The sequence below is a fragment of the Balaenoptera acutorostrata genome, chromosome 3 (assembly GCF_949987535.1).
Source record: "Balaenoptera acutorostrata chromosome 3, mBalAcu1.1, whole genome shotgun sequence".
Taxonomy (NCBI): Eukaryota; Metazoa; Chordata; class Mammalia; order Artiodactyla; family Balaenopteridae; genus Balaenoptera; species Balaenoptera acutorostrata.
This window is the reverse complement of record NC_080066.1, coordinates 162,051,983-162,077,623: the sequence shown is the minus strand read 5'-3', so window position 1 is coordinate 162,077,623 and position 25,641 is coordinate 162,051,983.

The following is a 25,641-nucleotide window of genomic DNA, read 5'->3' as shown; positions in this document are numbered from 1 at the left end:
AACTATTGAAACATTAGGTAAAGGAGAAACATGTAGGATTTGTCATCTCTTAGACAAGTGTATCTTCCTAAAATTACATAGTAACATAAAGCCTTCAATAATGACAGTATTAATAATAACAATGTGTTAATAATCAATTAAGTGAACTCTTACAAAGTATCTTATCAAATTATATATATATATATATATATATATGTATGTATATATATCCATTAGCTTATTTAATATATAAAAAGTCCATGGGATACGGGCATAGACTCATTAAGGTTAAAACATCTGTCTAGCAAATGGTAAAGCCAGGATTTGAACACAGCTAGTGTAACACCAGAGCTTGAGCTCTTTACAATGATGGTATGCCATCTTTGCATTTAGAACATTTAATCTGTTTCTACAGCGTCACTCCTTCTCAAGTCCCCTTTGACTCAGTCAACTGGGAAAATAAAAGCAGTTATTCTTCTTGAATAATTGGGACCGAGTCTCATTCCTCTGTATTGCTTTCTGTATTTGACTAAGCTTAATTGCTCATGTTGTCAATCATTCATTTATTCGTGTGTTCAATAAAGATTTATTGTGAGCTTCCTATAGGACTAAGGCTTTATTACTCCTGCCATCTTAAAAGTTTCAGGTGCTGTTATTTCTTTTTCTGCTAAAATTAGACTCTGCAGTTGCTGATTAAGTAAACAGATTCTATAAGAAACATGCTAAAAAGTGTTGAGTAGCGTGACTGTTGGTCTTCCGCTTGGTTTCAGCTGTGCTGAATAGTCCCATTCCTTTGCCTTATGGAGGACATCACCTTTTTATTTTGCTCCTGGTGTCTTCCTGGTTGATTCCCTTCTCTTTCCACTGCTTTTTAAATATGGCCACAAGTACAGTAACGTTTATGTTATAAGCACCAAGGGAAAGTTTTGTTTAACGCGTGAGATTTCCCTCTGTAATAGGAGAGTGAGTACTGTTAAAATAGTAGGACCTTTTCCTGGCAGGAGCTTGAGTAGTTTAGAGAATCGGCTGTGTAATGCATTCTGTAGCGTGATCTTGGGTATCATAAAGAAAAATGGACTTTCATGCATTTGGGAACCAGAAAAATTCAGCAGGTTCATGGCAGAAGCCCCCAAAGCCAGAGTGCCCTGTGGGGAAAAGTACACTGTGAGCTCGTGAGCATGAATTGTTTGGCAAGTTTTTATTAGCATGGTTTTTCACCTTTATTGGTTCTTCGGGAGTCAGAGTGAAGCCCACTCCAGTGCCACCACTGCTGTGGCAAGACAAAGAAAAAGAGTAACAGAGTGGGCAATCATCACCATTCAATTCTGTTTAGCTTTGGCCAAAATGTATTTCACCGCAACAAGAAATGCATCCAACAGTGGCTTCTATCCACAAAGAGAAATCCTAACTCTCTAGAACTTTCTGTTGTTCCCTGTAGCCTATTTATTTGTGTGTTCTACTTATTTCCAACTGTCACCAAATGTCTTAGAGCAGTGCTTATCAACTTGAAGATTCATAAGAATCACCAGGAGTGCTTGTTAAAACCAATTCCTCTCTCCTCCCTCCTGCAGAGATTCTGATTCAGTAAGTGTGAAATGGAATCTGTGGCTTTGCATTTCTAACCAGCTCCCAGCTGATGCCGTTGCTGCTGGTTCTGGAACCACTTACCAAATAGTACTGTTTTTAAGTTATTGGAGATTTGGAATTGGAACGGATCTCATAGATCATAGACCAGAGATATGAAGTGATTTGTCAAAGGTCATATAGTTATTCCATTTAAATGTCATAATGTTTTCTGTTATGCTATTTTAATTGATTAAACTTCTTACTCCAGAATTAGCAGAAGTATACACTTTCTAAATGGCTTCCTTGGCACATATAAACCATTACCAAGATAGCAGAGTCAGGATGAAATGGGCCTTTATCCACTTCACACTACTATCTTTATTTTGGCCTTCTTAGTTTAAAACTGTCTTTGCAATCAGCAACAAGAAATAGATTGAGGGGTACATGCTTTCTTCTCTCTCCAAATATTAAGTCTTCAATGTGCATGTGAATTATAGCATCATCTGGGGCTTTACATAAAGCCTATTACTCTTGATCATCCTGTATCTTTCCTCCATCATTCATAAAATGATTAAAACTGATTCAAGCTATGTAATTATGTTCTTTTTTGGTGAAACAGGACAGATTTCTACCAGAAAAATTTCTGTGAACCCTAGACCAGTTACAAAGTGGCTACACTTCAAATTTTCAGATAGTAACCATGGGAGAACAAAAAAAAAAAATCATGTATAGTTCCTGATCAATCCTTGGCTAGAGTAGGTTTGGACGCTATATTTTATCATGTCTTTTCTGGCAAAGTCTACAAACTGTGGCAGATATATAGTCTCTATCTCTTTCTCTTGGAACTGATAGAGTTTTCTTGCCTAAATGATAAAAGTTAAGTTTTCATGACAACTTAAACTTTGTTTCCTTTCTGAAGTGATAAATGCAAAATTTTGACTATAAACATTTGTTTAAGGAGATCATGGAAGGAGAAGCCTTAAGAACACCATCATAATAGTGAGAAATGCCAGAGCACGGTCTTCATTTCTACAGATCTACATATACTAACCACACTGTTGATGACCAAAGTAACCTAAGAACTTCTACTCAGCTTAAAGAAATCTAATAGGAAAGGATGGGAAGACAATAAGGGCACAAATTTGAATGGCTCTATGAGAAATAAGCTAAATATTGTTCAAACTTAAGGAAAATCTAATTACAGGAACAATGTGGGTATGGTGACAGCTGAAAGGAATTTTAAAGAAGGGAGCACTAAATTTCTGAAAACAAACTATTGTCAAGGAAGGATAATTCTGCCTGGCAGATAACACTAAAACAGAGCAAAATACTGGGATATGATATTTTCTTAGGGAAAGCAGGTCAACACAAATGTGGTTTTTATATATATATACTATATGTAGTAGATAAATATATATAACAGATAAATATATACAATAGACAAATATATATACATATGTGTGTGTGTGTATATATATATATATATATATATATATATATATATATATATATATAAGAGAATGTCACTCAGCCATAAAAAGATTGAAATCTTGCCATTTGTGAAAACACTGGTAGACCTAGAGATGAAAAAAGAAATGTATTTTGCAACTGAAGTTTGTACCTCTTAATCTCCCTGTACCCCCCTCCCCTCTGGCAACCACCTCTTTGTTCTCTGTTTCTGTTTTGTTATGTTTATTCATTTGCTTTGTACTTTAGATTCCACAGATAAGTGAAATCCTACAGTATTTGTCTATCTCTGTCTGACATTTTTTACTTGGTATAAATAAACAAATTAAGAGGTACAAACTCCAGTTGCAAAATAAATGAGTCATAGCTATGAAATGTGTAGTTTGGAGAATATAGTCAATAACTATATAATATCTTTGTATGGTGACATATTTTAACTAGACTTATGGTGGCAATCATTTTGAAAGTTATAGAAATATCAAATCACTATGTTGTGTAATAGGAACTAACATAGTGTTGTGGGTCAATGACACTTCAGAAAGAAACAAAAAAACTCATTGAAAAAGAGATCAAATTTGTGGTTACCAGATGTGGGGGGCCGGGGGTGGGGGAGGTGGACAAAGACAGTCAAAATGTACAGACTTTCAGTTATAAGATAAATAAGTACTAGGGATGTAATGTACAATGTGATAAATACAATGAACTCTGCTGTACGTTACATACGAAAGTTGTTAAGAAAGTAAACCCTAAGAGGTCTCATCACAAGGAAAAATATTTTTTCTATTTCTTTAATTTTATATCTGTATGAGATCATGAATGTTGACTAAAGTTAGTGTGATAATCATGTCATGATGTATATGAGTCAAATTATTATGCTGAACAACTTAAACTTATATAGTGCTGTATGTCAATCATATCTCAGTAAGACTGGAAGAGAAAATGAAATAGATGGATCAAGGATTTAATCACTCAAGAAAAAGAGAAAAAGAAAACCCTACAATTTCTAAAAGCAAATATTTGGATATAAAAGAAAAACTTAAAAAAGAAACCAAATAAAACTATGATGAACTTAAATACATAAAATGTTAAACCTATTTTTTGCCAGATTCCCATGAAAAACAACAACAACAATAAGAAAACACTGAAAACATAAGAAAAACTGGAAACATAGGCAATGAGCTTATTCATATAAACAGGGATAATTTAGGAGAAAAATTAATTTAATGTATTTTCACAAAAGTTTTTGGCAATTTTATCTTAAAATTTGTATAACAAATAATGAAGCAGGAAAAGAGAAAAAAAGGCAATTAAAGAAATTACAATAAGAGGATGAGACTTTTCCTTTAAGCTGTCAAGACTTTTTATAAATATATACTAATTAAAAAGAACTGTATTGGAGCACAAAATCACAAATAAATTAGTTGTTGAACAAGACTGAGAAATGGAACCACATATAGAGAAACTTAGGATACTTAACAATTGATATTATGAATTACTGAGGAAGATTAATTTTTTTGAAAAAATTATGTTGACGCAATTTACTCTCCATGTGGAAAAGGAATAAAATTTGATTATCTCATACGATACACAAAATAAATCTTAACTGTACTAAATGACATAAATGTAGAAAGTAAAAACTTAGATGTGTTAGAAGAAAATATGGAATAATATCTCTATGATACAGGGGTGGGGAAGAAAATTAGGGTATAGAAAAGCAAAAATAATAATATCTGATAAATTTGAGTAAAATAATAATAAAAGTTTGGCATTAGATGCTTAAAATATACATCCCCACATTTATTACAGAATTTATAAAAAGCCACTGAAATACAGGAACAGGAAAAAAGCACCATGGGAAAAAGATATGAGAGAAGAGCAGGCAGTTCAAGGATGTGTAAAACCAAGTATTCACTTAAATAAGAAAAAGTTCTGAACATCATCTATAAATAGGAAAGTGAAAAAATAAAAATAAGATAAAGTTCATAAACCTCAGACTGGATAACAAAAGATCAAGAAGCTGTTGCTGCTTACTGCTCTGGCCACCAACAATGCGACTGTGTAATCACAAAGCTCATATGTAAAATAGATAGCTAGTGGGAACCTGCTGTATAGCACAGGGAGCTCAGCTTGGTGCTCTGTGATGACCTAGATGAGTGGGATGGGGGTGAGGGAGGTCCAAGAGGAAGGGGATACAAGTATACATATAGCTGATTCACTTAATTAATTTATTTATTTATTAAAACCTAGCTTATTTTTATTCCTCCCATATAAGTTATCAATTAAAGCAAAATATTATCCCGTTAGAACCCCAACAGATTATATATATATATATATATATATATATATATATATATATATATATCTGTTACTGGATTGGCTTTTTTTTTTTTTAACATCTTTATTGGAGTATAATTGCTTTACAATGGTGTGTTAGTTTCTGCTGTATAACAAAGTGATCAGCTAAACATATACATATATCCCCATAACTCCTCTCTCTTGCATCTCCCTCCCACCCTCCCTATCCCACCCCTCTAGGTGGTCACAAAGCACTGAGCTGATCTCCCTGTGCTATGTGGCTACTTCCCACTAGCTATCTATTTTACACGTGGTAGTGTATATATGTCCATGCCACCCTCTCACTTTGTCCCAGCTTACACTTCACCATCCTTGTATACTCAAGTCCATTCTCTATGTCTGGGTATTTATTCCTGTCCTGCCCTTGGTTGAGCAGAAGCTTTTTTTCTTTTTTTGGATTCCATATATATGTGTTAGCATGTGGTATTTGTTTTTCTTTCTGACTTCACTCTGTATGACCATCTCTAGGTCCATCCACCTCACTACAAATAACTCAATTTCGTTTCTTTTTATGGCTGAGTAATATTCCATTGTATATATGTGTCACATCTTCTTTCTCCATTCATCTGTCATTGGACACTTAGGTTGCTTCCATGTCCTGGCTATTGTAAATAGAGCTGCAAGGAACATTATGATACATGACTCTTTTTGAATTATGGCTTTCTCAGGGTATCTGCCCAGTACTGGGATTGCTGGGTCGTATGGTAGTTCTATTTTTAGTTGTTTAAGGAACCTCCAAACTGTTCTCCATAGTGGCTGTATCAATTTACATTCCCACCAAAAGTGTAAGAGGGTTCCCTTTTCTCCACACCCTCTTTAGCATTTATTGTTTGTAGATTTTTTGATGATGGCCATTCGGACCGGTGTGAGGTGATACCTCATTGTAGTTTTGATTTGCATTTCTCTAATGATTAATGATGTTGAGCATTCTTTCATATGTTTGTTGGCAATCTGTATATCTTCTTTAGACAAATGTCTATTTAGGTCTTCTGCCAATTTTTGGATTGGGTTGTTTGTTTTTTTGACATTAAGCTGCATGAGCTGCTTGTATATTTTGTAGATTAATCCTTTGCCAGTTGCTTCGTTTGCAAATATTTTCTCCCATTCTGAGGGTTGTCTTTTCACCTTGTTTATGGTTTCCTTTGCTGTGCAAAAGCTTTTAAGTTTCATTAGGTCCCGTTTGTTTATTTTTGTTTTTATTTCCCTTTCTCTAGGAGGTGGGTCAAAAAGTATCTTGCTGTGATTTATGTCATAGAGTGTTCTGCCTATGTTTTCCTCTGAGAGTTTTATAGTGTCTGGTCTCACGTGTAGGTCTTTAATCCATTTTGAGTTTATTTTTGTGTATGGTGTTAGGGAGTGTTCTAATTTCATTCTTTTACATGTAGCTGTCCAGTTTTCCCAGCACCACTTATTGAAGAGGCTGTCTTTTCTCCACTGTATATTCTTGCCTCCTTTATCAAAAATAAGGTGACCATATGTGCAAAGGTTAATCTCTGGGCTTTCTATCCTCTTCCATTGATCTATATTTTTGTTTTTGTGCCAGTACCACATTGTCTTTTTTTTTTTTTTTTAACTCAGGTGCTTTTTAATTAATTTATTTATTTTATTTATTTTTTTGGCTGTGTCGGGTCTTTGTTTCTGTGCGGGGGCTTTCTCTAGTTGTGGCAAGTGGGGGCCACTCTTCACTGCGGTGCACGGGCCTCTCACTATCGCGGCCTCTCTTGTTGCGGAGCACAGGCTCCAGACGCGCAGGCTCAGTAGTTGTGGCTCACGGGCCCAGTTGCTCTGAGGCATGTGGGATCTTCCCAGACCAGGGCTCGAACCCATGTCCCCTGCAATGGCAGGCAGATTCTCAAACACTGCGCCACCAGGGAAGCCCCCATATTGTCTTGATTACTGTAGCTTTGTAGTATAGTGTGAAGTCAGGGAGCCTGATTCCTCCACTTCTGTTTTTCTTTCTCAGGATTGCTTTGGCTAATCAGGGCCTTTTGTGTGTTCCATACAAATTGTGAAAATTTTTGTTCTAGTTCTGTGAAAAATGCCATTGGTAGTTTGATAGGGATTGCACTGAATCTGTAGATGCTTTGGGTAGTATAGTCATTTGCACAATGTTGATTCTTCCAATCCAAGAAAATGGTATATCTCTCCATCTGTTTGTATCATCTTTACTTTCTTTCATCAGTGTCTTATAGTTTTCTGCATACAGATCTTTTACCTCCTTAGGTAGATTTATTCATAGGTATTTTATTCTTTTTGTTGCAATGGTAAATGGAATTCTTTCCTTAATTTCTCTTTCAGATTTTTCATCATTAGTGTTTAGGAATGCAAGAGAGTTCTGTGCATTAATTTTGTATCCTGCTACTCTACCAAATTCATTGATTAGCTCTAGTAGTTTTCTGGTAGCATCTTTAGAATTCTCTCTATATAGTAACATGTCATCTGCAAACAGTGACAACTTTATTTCTTCCTTTCCAATTTGGATTCCTTTTATTTCTTTTTCTTCTCTGATTGCTCTGGCTAAAACTTCCAAAACTATGTTGAATAATAGTAGTGAGAGTGGGCAACCTTGTCTTCTTCTTGATCTTAGTGGAAATGGTTTCAGTTTTTCACCACTGAGAACGATGTTGGCTATGGGGTTGTCATATATGGCCTTTATTATGTTGAGGTAAATTCCCTCTATGCCTACTTTCTGGAAGGTTATCATAAATGGGTGTTGAATTTTATCAAAAGCTTTTTCTGCATCTATTCAGACGATCATATGGTTTTTCTCCTTCAATTTGTTAATATAGTATATCACATTGATTGATTTGTGTATATTGAAGAATCCTTGCATTCTTGGGATAAACTCCACTTGATCATGGTGTATGAACCTTTTAATGTACTGTTGGATTCCGTTTGCTAGTATTTTGTTGAAGATTTTTGCATCTATGTTCATCAGTGATATTGGCCTGTAGTTTTCTTTTTTTGTGACATCTTTGTCTGGTTTTGGTATCAACATGATGGTGGCCTCATAGAATAAGTTTGGGAGTGTTCCTCCCTCTGCTATATTTTGGAAGAGTTTGAGAAAGATAGGTGGTAGCTCTTTAAATGTTTGATAGAATTCACCTGTGAAGCCATCTGGTCCTGGGCTTTTGTGTGTTGGAAGATTTTTAATCACAGTTTCAATTTCAGTGCTTGTGATTTGTCTGTTTATATTTTCTATTTCTTCCTGGTTCAGTCTCAGGAAGGTTGTGCTTTTATTGGCATATAGTTGCTTGTAGTAGTCTCTCGTGATTCTTGGTATTTCTTCAGTGTCAGTTTTTACTTCTCCTTTTCTTGTTTGTTTTGTTTTTTTGTTCTTCTTTCTCTAATTGCTTTAGGTGTAAGGATAGGTTGTTTATTTGAGATGTTTCTTGTTTCTTGAAGTAGGATTGTATTGCTATAAACTTCCTTCCTAGAACTGCTTTTGTTGCATCCCATAGGTTTTGGGTCGTCGTGTTTTCATTGTCATTTGTTTCTAGGTATTTTGTGATTTCCTCTTTGATTTCTTCAGTGATCTCTTGGTTCTTTAGTAGTGTATTGTTTATCCTCCATGTTTTTGTATTTTTTACAAATTTTTTCCTGTAATTGATATCTAGTCTCATAGTGTTGCGTTCAGAAAAGATACGTGATAAGATTTCAATTTTCTTATAATTACCAAGGCTTGATTTGTGACCCAGATATGTTCTATCCTGGAAAATGTTCCATGAGCACTTGAAAGTGCATTCTCTTGTTTTGGGATGAAATGTCCTATAAAACCAACTAAGTCCATCTTGTGTAATGTGTCATTAAAAGCTTGTGTTTCCTTATTTATTTTCATTTTGGAAGATCTGTCCATTGGTGAAAGTGGGTGTTAAAGTTCCCCACTATGATTGTGTGTTTCTGTCGATTTTCCCTTTTATGGCTGTTAGCATTTGCCTTATATATTGAGGTGCTCCTATATTGGGTGCATAAATATTTACAATTGTTATATCTTCTTCTTAGATTGATCCCTTGGTCATTATGTAGTGTCCTTCTTTGTCTTTTGTAATAGTCTTTATTTTAAAGTCTATTTTGTCTGATATGAGAATTGCTACTCCAGCTTTCTTTTGATTTCCATTTGCATGGAATATCTTTTTCCATCCACTCACTTTCAGTGTGTATGTGTCCCTAGGTCTGAAGTGGGTCGCTTGTAGACAGCATATAGATGGGTCTTGTTTTTGTATACATTCAGCCAATCTATGTCTCTTGGTTGGAGCATTTAATCCATTTACATTTAAGGTAATTATCGATATGTATGTTCCTATTACCATTTTCTGAATTGTTTTGGGTTTATTACTGTAGGTCTTTTCCTTCTCTTGTGTTTCCTGCTTAGAGAAGTTCCTTAAGCATTTGTTGTAAAGCTGGTTTGGTGGTGCTGATTTCTCTTAGCTTTTGCTTGTCTGTAATGGTTTTAATTTATCCATCAAATCTGAATGAGGTCCTTGCTGGGTAGAGTAATCTTGGTTATAGGTTTTTCCATTTCTTCACTTTAAATATGTCCTGCCACTCCTTTCTGGCTTGCAGAGTTTCTGCAAAAGATCAGCTGTTAACCTTTTGAGGATTCCTTTGTATGTTATTTGTTGCTTTTCTGGTCCTGCTTTTAATATTTTTTCTTTGTAGTTAATTTTTGATAGTTTGATTAATATATGTCTTGTTGTGTTTCTCCTTGGATTTATCCTGTATGGGAATGTCTGTGCTTCCTGGTCTTGATTTTCTCTTTCTTTTCCCATATTAAGGAAGTTTTCATCTATAATCTCTTCAAATATTTTCTCAGTCCCTTTTTTTTTTTTCTGTTTTTCTTCTGGGACCTCTATAATGCGAAAATTGGTGCATTTAATGTTGTCCCATAGATCTCTTAGACTGTCCTCAATTCTTTTCATTCTTTATTCTTTTTTCTGTGGTAGTTATTTCCGCTATTTTATCTTCCAGGTCACTTATCAATTCTTCTGTCTCAGTTATTCTGCTATTGATTCCTTCTAGAGACTTTTAGTTTTATTTATTGTGTTGTTCATCATTGTTTGTTACTCTTTAGTTCTTCTAGGTCCTTGTTAAACATTTCTTGTATTTTCTCCTTTCTATTTCCAAGATTTTGGGTCATCTTTACTATCATTACTCTGAATCTTTTTCAGGTAGACTGCCTATTTCCTCTTCATTTGTTTGGTCTGGTGGGTTTTTACCTTGCTCCTTCATCTGCTGTGTATTTTTCTGTCTTCTCATTTTGATTAACTTGCTGTGTTTGGGTTCTCCTTTTCACAGGCTGCAGGTTCGTAGTTCCCATTGTTTGTGGTGTCTGTCCCCAGTGAGTAAGTTTGGTTCAATGGGTTGTGTAGGCTTCCTGGTGGAGGGGACTGGTTCTTGTGTTCTGGTGGATGAGGCTGGATCTTGTTTTTCTGTTGGGGAGGACTGTGTCTGGTGGTATGTTTTGGGGTGTCTGTGAACTTATGATTTTAGGCAGCCTCTCTGCTAATGGGTGGGGTTGTGTTCCTATCTTGCTAGTTGTTTGGCATAGGGTGTCCAACACTGTAGCTTGCTGGTCATTGAGTGGAGTTGGGTCTTAGCGTTGAGATGGAGATCTCTGGGAGAGCAGTCACAGTTTGATATTACATGGGGCTGGAAGGTCTCTGGTGGACCAATGTCCTGAACTTGGCTCTCCCACCTCAGAGGCTCAGGCCTGACACAGGCTGGATCACCAAGACCCTGTCAGCCACGTGGCTCAGAAAAAAAGGGAGAAAATCTAAGAAAGAAAAAGAAATAATAATAAAATGAAATAAAGTTATTAAAATAAAAATAGAAAAATATTATTAAAAATAAAAAAGTAATAAAAAAAGAAAGAAAGAAGAGTGCAATCAAACCAAAAAAACAAATCCACCAATGATAACAAGCACTAAAACTATACTTAAAAAAAAAAAAAAGGGACAGACAGAACCCTAGGACAAATGGTAAAAGCAAAGCTATACAGACAAAATCACACTAAGAATCATACATATACACACTCACAAAAAGAGAAAAAGGGAAAAAAAATATGTATATATATATATATATATATAAAGGAAGATAGCAGCCAAATCAATAAACAAATCTACCAATGACAATAAGCTCTATATACTAAACTAAGATAAACATAAAACAAGAAACAAATTAGATGCAGAAAGCAAACCCCAAGTCTACAGTTACTCCCAAAGTCCACCGCCTCAATTTTGGGATGATTCATTGTCTATTCAGGTATTCCGCAGATGCAGGGTACATCAAGTTGATTGTGGAGATTTAATCCACTCCTCCTGTGGCTGCTGGGAGAAATTTCCCTTTCTCTTTGTTCGCACAGTTCCTGCAGTTCAGCTTTGGATTTGGTCCTGCCTCTGCATGTACGTTGCCTGAGGGTGTCTGTTCCCCACCCAGACAGGACCGGGTTAAAGGAGTGGCTGATTAGGGGGCTCTGGCTAACTCAGGCCAGGAGGAAGGAAGGGTACAGAATGTGGGGCGAGCCTGTGATGGCAGAGACTGGCGTGACATTGAACCAGCCTAAGGCACGCTGTGTGTTCTCCTGTGGAAGTTGTCCCTGGATCATGGGACCCTGGCTGTGGTGGGCTGCACAGTCTCCCAGGAGGGGAGGTGTGGATAGTGACCTATGCTTGCACACAGGCTTCTTGGTGGCAGCAGTATCAACCTTAGCGTTTCATGCCTGTGTCTGGTGTCTGCGCTGATAGCCGTGGCTATCAGCTTGCGCTCATCTCTGGAGCTCATTTAGCTGGTGCTCCGAATCACCTCTCCTCACGCACCCTGAAGCAATGGTCTCTTGCCTCTCTGGGAGATCCAGACATTTTCCCAAACTCCGTCCCAGCTAGCTGTGGTGCACTAGCCCCCTTCAGGTTGTGTTCTTGCAGCCAACCCCAGTCTTCTCCCTGGGATCTGACCTCTGAAACACAAGCCTCAGCTCCCAGTCCCCACCCGCCCTGGTGGCTGAGCAGACAAGCCTCTCGGGCTGGTGAGTGCTGATCCTCTGTGCAGGAATCTCTCCACTTTGCCCTCCGCACCCCTGTTGCTGCGCTCTCCTCCGTGGCTCCGAAGCTTACCCCGCCCAACCCCCCGTCTCCACCAGTGAAGGGGCTTCCTAGTGTGTGGAAAATTTTCCTCCTTCACAGCTCCCTCACAGAGGTGCAGGTCTTGTCCCTATTCTTTTGTCTCTGTTTTCTCTTTTTTCTTTTGCTCTACACAGTTACGTGGGGAGTTTCTTGCCTTTTGGGAAGTCTGAGGTCTTCTGCCAGCGTTCAGTAGGTGTTCTGTAGGAGCTGTTCCACATGTAGATGTATTTCTGATGTATTTGTGTGAAGGAAGGTGACCTCCACGTCTTACTCTGCCACCATCTTGAAGGTCCGCCCTGATTCACTTTACTGTACAGCAGAAACTAATACAACATTGAAACACAAATATACTCCAGTAAAAAAATTTTTTTAATTAAAAAAATAAAATGTTGGGTCTTGTTGCAACAACTGACTTCAAGCACTCTTGTCTCCAAACCTTGCCTGAAAGCTGAAATAACAACAAGAAGAGGACTTCCAAATTCACTTGTCTTTAAGTTTCTTATGTATGCATATAATTGGTGAAACCTAATTTGTATGCTAAGACTTAAGTACAAGGACCTGTGCAAAAGTAGATTTTGACTTTTCAATCTCTCCAATTAGGAAAGTGGAGGAGAAGTTAGAAAAATTCATCCAAAATATTTATAACAGTATATATATAATGTATTCTATGTATTCCAATTTTTATCAAGAAACAAAAGGATAAATATTCACACACACATACACACATGCACACATCCCTACATATATGGTTTGACATATATTAATTGATTAAATACACTAGATATGTGATCTTACAGACAAAAGCAGAAGGCTAAGATTGTTATTTATGACACAGTTGCTGGAAGTACTACTTGCCAAAGTTAATCAAGGGCAGTGTATAAGGAAAAGAAGAAAAATAATCATTTTGACCTTGAGTGGTCTTGGGACTAGGGTATAGCTCAAAGAATACTGCCATTCCAATTCTCCTCTTGTAATGTTCAACTTACTGTTTCTAATCTTTTTTCCTCTATTGCAAAATGGAAAATATCTCGACACAACAATATTACAGTGATGAAGAATAAATTAGTTGTTGCCAAGGGTTAGTGTTTGGGGGAGAATACTTGTAAAGGGGTAACATGAAAGACTTTCTTTGGTGTATTGGAACAGATCTGCACCCTGATTTTGATGGTGGTTATATAGTGCTATACATATAATAAAAAATTATGCAAATATATACCAAAACAATGAGTACACATTAAAACTGGTAAAATCCAAATAAGGTAAAGAGTTTAGTTAATTGTATTACACCAACGTGACCTTCCTGGTTTTGATCACTGTACTATGACCATGTAAGATGCTCTCACTGGCGAAATCTGAGAGAAGGATATCAGGAAACTCTCTGTACTACTTTTTGTAACTTAATGCAAGTCTAAAATTATTACAAAATAAAAAGTTAAAAGAGAATGTTGTATATTTTTAATTGCAAATATCATTTCTTGTTAATTATACTGAAAAATGATATTTACTTTTGGTTCTAGGTACTCCTTGGAGAATACTAAGTGTGAAGACACTATTTATGGGCTCTGAATATATGCTTGAGGGCCATAAGATTGCATATTTCTCTGCAAATCAGCTTTTTGTCAATAGTATACAATATTATTATTCTTGCATCCAGTAAAAAAATATATATGTAAACACAGAATTAAAACTCTATTAACTTTTTTCTACTCATTTCCCTCACACACTATAATAATTTAAACAAAATGGCCTAAAGAGTCAGTTTGTGGAGGTGTCTTTACTGCTACCATCTTAGTTTATGTTTTCATCAAACTCTTGGCTGAATTACTTTAAGAGCTTTTTAACTTCTCTGTCTGCCTTCAGTCACTTTTCCTTCTAAGCCAGCTTCATGACTGCTCCAAAATTTTCCATTTTTTCTTCCTTCTTTACTTCCTTCCTTCCTTCCCTCCCTCCTTCTTTTCCTTTCTTCCTTCCTTTCTTTCTATATAATTAGATATATACTATAAATATATGTACACTATATATCAGTATTACAATTATGTATGTCATATATATAGTATATGTATGTATAGTAAATATAGATATATACAAATGTGTATATGGTACATGTATATATTACACACATGTGAACATATACTTTTTTTCAACATCACCTTCTTGCTCAAGAATGTAAAAGAATTCTTTACTACCAAGGATTATAACTTTATTATTGAGTCCAGCTTTGAAGATCCTGCAAAATAGAAAACCAGCTGTCTAAGTTCACCCTTCACTTCTCTCTCTTTTTCTCCGTATCTGAATCTATAAGAATTCCTCTTTCTCTCACGTTTTGCTGCACTTATAATGTGCACTGTATAACATAATATTTTATTTTTTCTGTTAGTTATTACTTTATTTCATGTGTTGTCTCCTCACAAATATGGTAAGGTCTTGGTGACAGGGAACCAGTTCATATTTCTTTTTTTTTTTTTTAAAGATTGATTGATTGATTGATTGATTGCTATATTGGGTCTTCGTTTCTGTGCTAGGGCTTTCTCTAATTGCGGCAAGCGGGGGTCACTCTTCATCGCGGTGCGCAGGCCTCTCACTATTGTGGCCTCTCTTGTTGCGGAGCACAGGCTCCAGACGCGCAGGCTCAGTAGTTTTGGCTCACAGGGCTTGTTGCTCCGCGGCATGTGGGATCTTCCCAGGCCAAGGCTCGAACCCGTGTCCCCTGCATTAGCAGGCAGATTCTCAACCACTGCGCCACCAGGGAAGCCCCATATTTCTTTACAGACCTCATTGTACCTGGTATGATAGCTCTTAAGATTTCTTTTTCAAATTGTCAGTTCTCCATTGAAATAGAGACATCTGTAATTGCTGAGGTCTTCTTAGGCTCCTGAGTTATGATAATACCAGTTTCTATCCAATTAACATTTCCCCAAACACTCAATGAATAGCAGCCTCAAGAAGCTTGTATTTTAACACAGGTTTCCCATCACTGACAGGACAATAAACCATTTTTACCTCCTAATAAGATATTACACTTTAGAAATCTCCCAGGCAAATAAGTACACAATTCCAAGAACAAATATCTCCACTACAAACAATTCAAACTTCTATTCATTTAAGTATAAGTTTACGTAACCACCCAAGGGTGGCCTGTTGGTGGAACAGGACCTGCCTGAATTAAGCTAATCCATCATGACACTGACTAAAGTCCTTAATCATGTTCTACAGAAGCAGAAAAGGACTTTCAGGAAGATTTTAGGCAAAGGTGTCTTCATATTTTATTTGAAATTGCTTTGTTTCACTTTTCCCAGAGGAAACATAATTCTATAGCATTTATTTTAGTGTTGTAGATGATTTTTTAAAAAGTAAAAGCAGGGCTTTGGAGCTTTCCAGCTGTTGGTTGCTAAGATCTATTATTTAGGATTTGATGTTCAAGTGTTCCCAAATCCAGTGTCAGACCCTGGAGATTGTCCTAGGTGGAATTATCCACGTACAAAATAGTTTTCTTTTTATGCTCTAAGGTCTACTGAGTTCACTTTGAAATTATTGGAGGTTTGGAACTTGCATCCATTCTGTGGCTGTCAAAGCTAATCCAGACTTGGGTTCCAGAGAGATAGGTCATCATTGTGTTTCTTGGATATTGGGGTTTTGGTTACCAGATGCTTCAGGAGAAAGAACTAAGGGATCCTTTGCTTTGAATTTGTTTCAAATTCAGAAAGTGAAATTAGTTTCATAACAAAATTATTAAATCAAAAAGTGAAATTGGAATTATTTTTATTCCCAGGGAAACCAAATACTTTCACCACTATTGTTATTTAGCAGAGTTACCAACTTCTTTAGTGAAGCCTTTTAACAAAGAACCTTAGGGGATAGAAGGAATAGATAAACACAAGAAGAAAAGAAAACCAAATATGCATCAAATAACCAAGGTAAGAAGTTTTAGGGCAACATTTGCTAAGATACCATGTCTTTTTATCTTATGTAGATGCCAGCTATTCTTTCAAAACATTTTTCTTCCACTGGTAAAAGTATCGGGATCCATTATTACTGTAGCACAAGTGCACAAATTAGATCAAGTGTGTACAAGATCTATGGTTTAGACCAACTAGAATGTGACTGGACCATGAGCAGAGATGTTGCCTACATTTATTTTCTTTCCTCCAGCCTGATGCAAATTGTTGTAAAGAAATGAGGGTGAGGAAGTGTCTAGAAGCATTTAGAAATATGGCTTCTTTAGATGGTCTTTTTTCCTCCACCACAGCTCCAATATAGAGAAACAAAAATAATATTAAGGAAGTCAAAAAAAGCTACAGTCAAACAGGTTGAGGTGGCAAAATTTCTACTCAAGTTTTCTGATTTTCCTATTATTTTCTCTGATCCACCAAAGTTCACTAATAAATCTTTCAGGGAAGGCCAAATTTCTCATCTGATGAAGAACACTTGACTTGTACTCAGAAGGCTGTCCCCTGTACTGTCTTTGCCATGTAGTTATTTATTATCAGCAGAACTCTGCCTAGGTCATTCTGTGTCTTGAATTTCAATTTCATCATCCGGAATGGGATAACAATGTTACTTTGTCCCACCTCACAATATGTTTGATGCCACTGTATCCTGTTCATATCTCTATAATTATAGTTAGCATGTTACAGTAGGTCAAAACAGTTTGCCTCTGTATCTATCTCTCACACTTTAAATTCTTTGAGAACAAATACATAATTAACTCTTCAAACAAAATCTGTAGCACCTAGCCTAGCACAATGCCTGAGACATAGTGATTATTCAATATAGTTCAATTCAATTCAACCAATTATAAATAATGGTTAAACTGAATTGAGCTATTAATAAAATAGATAATGCATATGGAAATGATGTTTTACTCATCAAGTGTGGATTACCTTTTGCATCACTCATTCAGTCTTTATTAGAAATTAGTTATTTATAGTAACACTCTCTCAGGTCAATATATTTGAGTAAACAAAATGATTTTATTTTAAGTACATGAATATTTATCAGGATATAAGCTATTTATACGTCAACAAATGTAGAAATGAAATCAATGTTGAATCCAACTATGCAGCATTGAAAAGATATCTTGGAGATTCCTCAGCTTTTGGATGTGACTTACGTGAATTTTCACATGGTATTTGCTCAATTAATGTCTATTGAGTGAATAAATGAATTAAGAATTTAAAATGTACCCCTGCTTAATCCATCTAAGAGTGTCCATTATCAATCTCACTATCTCTTTACCTTAATGAGAAAAAAAAAAAAAAAAGCCTGTTTTCCTTTTAAGTTGTCTCTTGCTTTGGCTCACAATTCAATCTTTTTTCTTCTTTATTTGCTTTCTGAGACAAGAGGGTCCTTTGGCCTATTTTACTTATAACTATCCTGGGTTTGAGTAAATTCCCATTCATATTTCAATTTACAAATCTAACCAAGGTTTCCTACTTATAAAGATAATGCTAGACTTACTCCCTATAAATGTCATTAAAGGCAGTTAGTTCCTCTTCTTCTTTAATTTGGGTCATGAACTCACTCCACTTCCCAGTCTAAGAATTCCTTACCCATTTTTAAAATACCCCAAGGATACTCTTCCCTGTTTAGTATCTTCCACTTTACTTAGTCCTAATTAGGCACATCTTAGAAATTATGATTCACTGAGCAACTTGGATTCCCAATAGCCTCTTAAGGACTCAAACACCTTTTGATAAGTTATAATTAACAGAAAATATATGCATGTGGATTACATTAATTTTGTAGATTGCTTACAAAAGATCAGAACCTCATAATAGTCCAGTCTAAGGGAGTCTTCAGAACAAGAGTTTTCTCCATGTTTGCAGACAGGGAGAACCTTAGACAAAAAGGTCTCTTATTGTCTCCTTTTATTGTTCTCCCCGTCTCTATTCTCCTAGGCATCATCATTATAAACTCTTCAATCATTCTAAATTGTCTTTGAATGCTTCAGATACCCAGGGTAAGAGTCTCTCCATTTCTTTCCAACATTGTTAGCATTACTTCTTTCCTCTTCCTGTGCCTACTCCCACTTTATCCATCTCTTATTTTTTCAATGTGCTTGGCTCTTACACGGGGCCAGAACAATTCCTTTAGTAGAAATATGTGGCACAAAACTTGGTTAACTCTCCTTGTAGTTTTAGGTCCAAAGAATATTCTACAGTTATCATGAGATATATCATTTACGGAATATGTTCACTCAATTATAAAATACATTTTCAAAGCTACTTACAGAACATTCTTATATGACAATAAGTAGAGAAAGAGACACCTCCAGGTAAGGGGCAGTATCAAAGATGCTTTTTTCAATGGTCAAATTTCTCCAAGATTTTTCCTGCTAGATATTAGCCTAAAATTATGAACTCATTGCCATGTAACTATCTTATCATATTTTATGATAATTTAACAACAATCCTTACCAGTTTGGATTAGTTGAATAGAAATGTAAGACAGCCTAATAAATCTTTCATCTTCTCCACAGATCCAAGATAATTTTAACACAAGAAATATTTCATTTTATTTCCTTCCATTCAGGACTTTGGGTAGTTAGATATATACTATTCAAATTTAAATAACTAATAAGACAACCAAAAATAAAATGAAAGTCTTGGAAGACTGAATTCTTCTGTATTGTTGTGTCTTTGACGTTTCCATGGAAACCACCCATCTTTCTCCTGTAATTAAAATATAGATGATTGGAAGCACACAGACAACTGAATTTGGAATCAGAAAACCTAGCTGCAAGACTATTGCTTTATCACAGCTGACATTGTTGAGATTCCACCCAGCGTCTCTCAGTCCACCTCTAAGTTCACCAGCAGGTGGGGTGGGGAGTTTGTAGAAATCTAAGAGCTTCTTGCTTTTTAAATACCAGTGCCTTTTTATCTCTTTGCTGAACATGTTCTCTGGTGCCTTGGAAGCTTGCTAAACACATGGGAAAGGCAGCCCTATAGAAGCTGTGATTTAATGCTCCTGGGATCCACCCGGGTTTAACAAGGAATGGGGAATAGTATTAAGGTGAACATGTTCATCTCCCTGTCCCTGTTCTGCAGTGGAACAAGGCTGAGGTGCATGCTGTCGAGTCTGCAGAGGGTCTCCAGTGGTGGGAGCCCACAGCAATAAGTCACACTTTAATGAACACTTCATTGGCATATTTGGGCTTTGCTGATGCATACTCCCCTCATTGGGCTTCCTGAGGTGACTCCTAAATAATGTACCAACATCCAAATCCTTATCTTAGGGTCTGTTCAGAGAGCCTCCTGAACTAAGGCAATGTCCTTGGGTAAAATGTGTTTACACATTTTAACCTTCAGCTTGCACACTCAAGATATTTATTCAACAGGATCTTAAATTGAACTTTTCCTCTTGCCTTACAGTCCCAAGATAGGGACCAATGGTGGTGACAAATAGGACTAAATTCACATTTTTAAAAGGAATCTGAAATTTGGGAGTACATTTTTATTCCTGTGACTTAATATCAACCAACCACTATCATCACTACCACTCTTCCCCTCCACAGCCAAACTGCACACTCGCACCTGAGTCCATATGAGAGGTACCTCGGTGAAAAGAGAAGTAGAGAATTATCTAATACTTGCTTCTATGGGGAGCACAATCTCTGGCTTTGAGAAAATTTCCCCTCTCCTCTACACAGGGAAGGTAGGGAAAAACTTGCATCCCAAAACCAAATGTGGAAGATGTTGGTCAAAGCATGCAGAGGTTCAGTTATTTATGAATAAGTTCTAGAGAGCCAATGTACATTATAGTGACTTTAGTTATTAGTGCTGTATTGCATACTTGAAATCTTCTAAGACAATTGATCTCAAGCATTCTCACCACACATACACAAAATCTGTAGTAATCATTCACAGTGTATGTGTACACCAAATTGTCAGGTTGTATACTTTAAATATATACAATTTTTTATTAAAAAAACAAACAAAAGTGATATTCTAAGAAAGTTGCTTGCTGAAATGATGTTAATTAAAAAGAGTGAGAGGATAACAGTTCATTCATCTGTTTTATGTCTTCTTAAAGGATAGATTTATTCATCTTCCCCTATGCCTACCGAGCAGGGGAAAAGAGAATTGGATAGAGATGAGAGAGTGGCAATGGAGCAACCTGCAAATTCATCATATGAATTTTTCTGTGTGTGAATTTCTCCCATGTGTGAGTTTTCTTATGGACATTGTGCAATGTAGCTGTGATTGAGCCATTCTGCCAGAACAACAACCAAGTATTTGCCTTCCAGGTAGCTGGAAGAGAAGAAATAAAAATAATGTGAAATAATGAGGGCTTAGTCAAAAAGTTAGAAAAAATAAAATTTAGTTGAGAGTGGGATTTTTTTATATTTCTTGAGGAAGAAAAAGCCAGACAGGATAGGAAGCTGCTGAGAACTGCAGCAAAACCTACACCAACACTCACACGTGTGCCCCCAAAGATAAGTGACTCAGTAGAAAGTGGGAAGATGCAATTAACAAGAAATTTCCTGGTGAAAATATGCCAGTAAACATTGAAAAAGATGTCCAGACTCAATAATGATGGGGCAAATGTAAAGTAAGTCAACATTCTGTTTCTAATTTTCTACATATCAGATGGGGAGATATTAAAAAGTTTGATATGATCTGTTGTTATTGTGATATGTGGAGAACTCTTTTGTACACTGTTTTCTTTGGGTTATTAGTTTGTACATTCGGGAATTCATTTGCATTTATAGCATAAAACAGTGTAAAGTGTTTACTTTTAAAGATTTTTCTTCTGGGCACCTTATTCATGTCTTTAATAAAATTTGAACATAGTTAATAAAGCCAATTAATATTAAACATTTTATAACAAAACAACAGAAACTGTCTGTTTGTCATCACAACTTACTTGCATTCCGCAGAGGCACAGAGACATTTATTTTTATCTTTGGAAACATATCCTCTTTTATTTACTTCTGAATTGTAAATTTGAGGTTTATATTGTTCTATATGGATCGGTCAGTGTCAGGTACTACTTACTTTCTGTCAATAGACAATATATTAGATTTAACTCTCTTATTCCATCTCCACCTCCAATATCTTTTTTAGTCTCTCCCATAAGTATTTATATCACAATTATTTTTTAAATTATTTGTCAGTATTTACAGCCTAATAGTACATAATATTTAATTATGTATTTAATATTTATTTATTTATTTGGTTGTGCTGGGTCTTAGTTGTGGCACGTGGGATCTTCGTTGCCACGTGTGGGATCTTTAGTTGCAGCATGCAAATCTAGTTCCCTGACCAGGGATCAAACCCAGGCCCCTTGTATTGGAGCACAGAGTCTTAACCACTGCACAACTAGGGAAGTCCCATAAATATTTCTTTCTATGAACTTATCTCTAGGTATTTCCAAGTAGCCCAACATATTTATCATAAACCTATCAGTACTATTTTCTAAAATCTCAAAAGTTTCAGATTATCCATTCGTTTTTTTTTTTCCCTTTTCCATAGATCCTACACCTGATGCCCTTCTTTTCCTGATTCTCTTTGCTTTGTCGATACTTTAGGCCTGCCAGAATGTTCTGGTGTTTGAACTTTTATGTAGTGTCCTAACTGCTTTCCTCTTTTTCATGTATCCCTTAATTAAATCTTTCATTAGTCATGTTTGAGAAATGAATATTTTGAGGCTTTGTATGTCTAAAGCAGGTTTTGTATTTTGTTTTTAGCCTTCACTTTTTACCAGTTTAAGTGACATTAAAATTCTAGGATAAAAATAAATCTTTCAAAGAAATTTGAAGACACTTCTTCATTATCTTTTTGTTCCTAGAGATGCCTTTGATTAATCTACTGCTATTCTCATGCCCAACAGTCCCAATGCTTTTCTAAGTTTCCTGTGTTTCATTGTTTTTATGTTTTTTAATTTTTTAATTTAATTTAATTTATTTTTTATACAGCAGCTTCTTATTAGTTATCTATTTTATACATATTACTGTATGTATGTCAATCCCAATCTTCCAATTCATCCCACCACCACCACCTGCCCACCACTTTCCCCCCTTGGTGTCTATACATTTGTTCTCTACATCTGTGTCTCTATTTCTGTCCTGCAAACCGGTTCATCTGTACCATTTTTCTAGGTTCCACATATATGCGTTAATATATGATATTTGTTTTTCTATTTCTGACTTACTTCACTCTGTATGACAATCTCTATATCCATTGACGTCTCTACAAATTACCCAATTTCGTTCCTTTTTATGGCTGAGTAATATTCCATTCTATATATGTGCCACATCTTCTTTATCCATTAATCTGTTGATGGGCATTTAGGTTGCTTCCATGACCTGGCTATTGTAAATAGTGCTGCAATGAACACTGGGGTGCATGTGTCTTTTTGAATTATGTTTTTTTCTGGGTATATGCCCAGTAGTGGGATTGCTGGGTCATATGGTAGTTCTATTTTTAGTTTTTTAAGGAACGTCCATAATGTTCTCCATAGTGGCTGTATCAATTTACATTCCCACCAACAGTGCAAGAGGGTTCCCTTTTCTCCACACCCTCTCCAGCATTTGTTGTTTGTAGATTTTCTGATGATGCCCATTCTAACTGGTGTGAGGTGATACCTCATGGTAGTTTTGATTTGCATTTCTCTAATAATTAGTGATGTTGAGCAGCTTTTCATGTGCTTCTTGGCCATCTGTATGTCTTCTTTGGAGAAATGTTTATTTAGGTCTTCTGCCAATTTTTTGATTGGGTTGTTTGTTTTTTTTAAATATTGAGCTGCAGGAGCTGTTTATATATTTTGGAGATTAACCCTTTGTCTGTTGATTCATTTGCAAATATTTTCTCTCATTCTGAGGGTTGTCTTTTCATCTTGTTTGTAGTTTCCTTTGCTTTGCAAAAGCTTTTAAGTCTCATTAGGTCCGATTTGTTTATTTTTGTTTTTATTTCCATTACTCTAGGAGGTGGATCAAAAAAATCTTGCTGTGATTTATGTTCTTTCTATGTTTTCCTCTAAGAGTTTTATAGTGTCTAGTCTTACATTTAGGTCTCTAATCCATTTTAAGTTTATTTTTGTGTGTGGTGTTAGGGAGTATTCTAATTTCATTCTTTTACATGTAGCTATCCAGTTTTCCCAGCACCACTTATTGAAGAGGCTGTTTTTTCTCCATTATATATCCTTGCCTCCTTTGTCATAGATTAGTTGACCATAGGTGCGTGGGTTTATCTCTGTGCTTTCTATCCTGTTCCACTGATTTATATTTCTGTTTTTGTGCCAGTACCATATTGTCTTGATTACTGTAACTTTGTAGTGTAGTCTGAAGTCAGGGAGTCTGATTCCTCCAGCTCCATTTTTTTCCCTCAAGCCTGCTTTGGCTCTTTGGGGTCTTTTGTGTCTCCATAGAAATTTTAAGATTTTTTGTTCTAGTTCTGTAAAAAATGCCACTGGTAATTTGATAGGGATTGCGTTGAATCTGTAGATTGCTTTGGGTAGTATAGTCATTTTCACAATATTGATTCTTCCAATCCAAGAACATGGTATATCTCTCCATCTGTTTGTATCATCTTTGATTTCTTTCATCAGTGTCTTTCTTATAGTTTTCTGCACACAGGTCCTTTGTCTCCCTAGGTAGGTTTATTCCTAGGTATTTTATTCTTTTTGTTGCAATGGTAAATGGGAGTGTTTCCTTAATTTCTCTTTCAGATTTTTCATTGTTAGTGTATAGGAATGCAAGAGATTTCTGTGCATTAATTTTGTATCCTGCAACTTTACTAAGTTCATTGATTAGCTCTAGTAGTTTTCTGGTGGCATCTTTAGGATTCTCTATGTAGTATCATGTCATCTGTAAACAGTGACAGTTTTACTTCTTCTTTTCCAATTTGTATTCATTCTATTTCTTTTTCTTCTCTGATTGCCATGGTTAGGACTTCCAAAACTATGTTGAATAGTAGTGGTGAGAGTGGACATCCTTGTCTTGTTCCTGATCTTAGAGGAAATGCTTTCAGTTTTTCACCATTGAGCATGATGTTTGCTGTGGGTTTGTCGTGTATGGCCTTTATTATGTTGAAGTAGGTTCCCCCTATGCTCACTTTCTGGAGAGTTTTTATCATAAATGGGTGTTGAATTTTGTCAAAAGCTTTTTCTGCATCTATTGATATGATCATATGGTTTTTATTCTTCAGTTTGTTAATATGTTTCATTGTTTTTTGTTTTCTTCTTTCTTTCCTCTTTTTTTCTCAAAATATTTAGTGTATTCTGGCATTTCAGCCATATATTGCTGCAATAAGCAGTCTTCTTGTGTTATTGTGATTTATAATAAGAAACATATTTGGTCTTCATCTCCATTTCTGGTACATGGAATTATCTAATTGATGTACATTGATAAATATGTCTTTTGTTCTTTTAATGAAGTGACTTTTGGAATGTTCCTACGTCCCTAAGGCTGTGCTTAGAAAATTGCAATTTTTATTCTCAGCATCTGACCTCCAGGGAGGGGAAGGAGACTGAAGGTTGACTCAGTCACCAGTGGCCAAGGATCTAATCAACAGTGGCGATGTGAGGAAGCCTCCATAAATATCCAAAAGGACTGGGTTTGGAGTGCTTCTGGGTTGGTGAACACTTGGAGATTTGGGGAGAATAGCACACCTGGAGAGGGCATATCTTGCTCTATGAATCTTTTCTGTCTGACTTTCCTTTTTTAAAATTAATTAATTAATTAATTTATTTATTTATTTATTTATTTTTGGCTGCATTGGGTCTTTGTTGCTGCGCATGGGCTTTCTCTAGTTGTGGCAAGTGAGGGGTTACTCTTCGTTGTGGTGTGTGGGCTTCTCATTGCAGTGGCTTCTCTTGTTGTAGAGCACGGGCTCTAGGTGCACAGACTTCAGTAGTTGCAGCATGTGGGCTCAGTAGTTGTGGCGCACAGCCTTAGTTGCTCCACAGCACGTGGGATCTTCCCGGGCCAGAGCTCGAACTCATATCCCCTGCATTGGCAGGTAGATTTTTAACCACTGCGCCAGCAGGGGAGTCCCATGGCTGTTCCTTAATTATATCCTTTTATAATAAACTGGTGTTCTAGTAAGTAAAGTGTTCTCTGAGTTCTGTGAGCCTCTCTAGCAAATTAATCAAACACAAGGAAGAGTTGTTGGAATCTCTTCTTTGTAGCCAGTTGGTCAGAAGTACAGGTAAA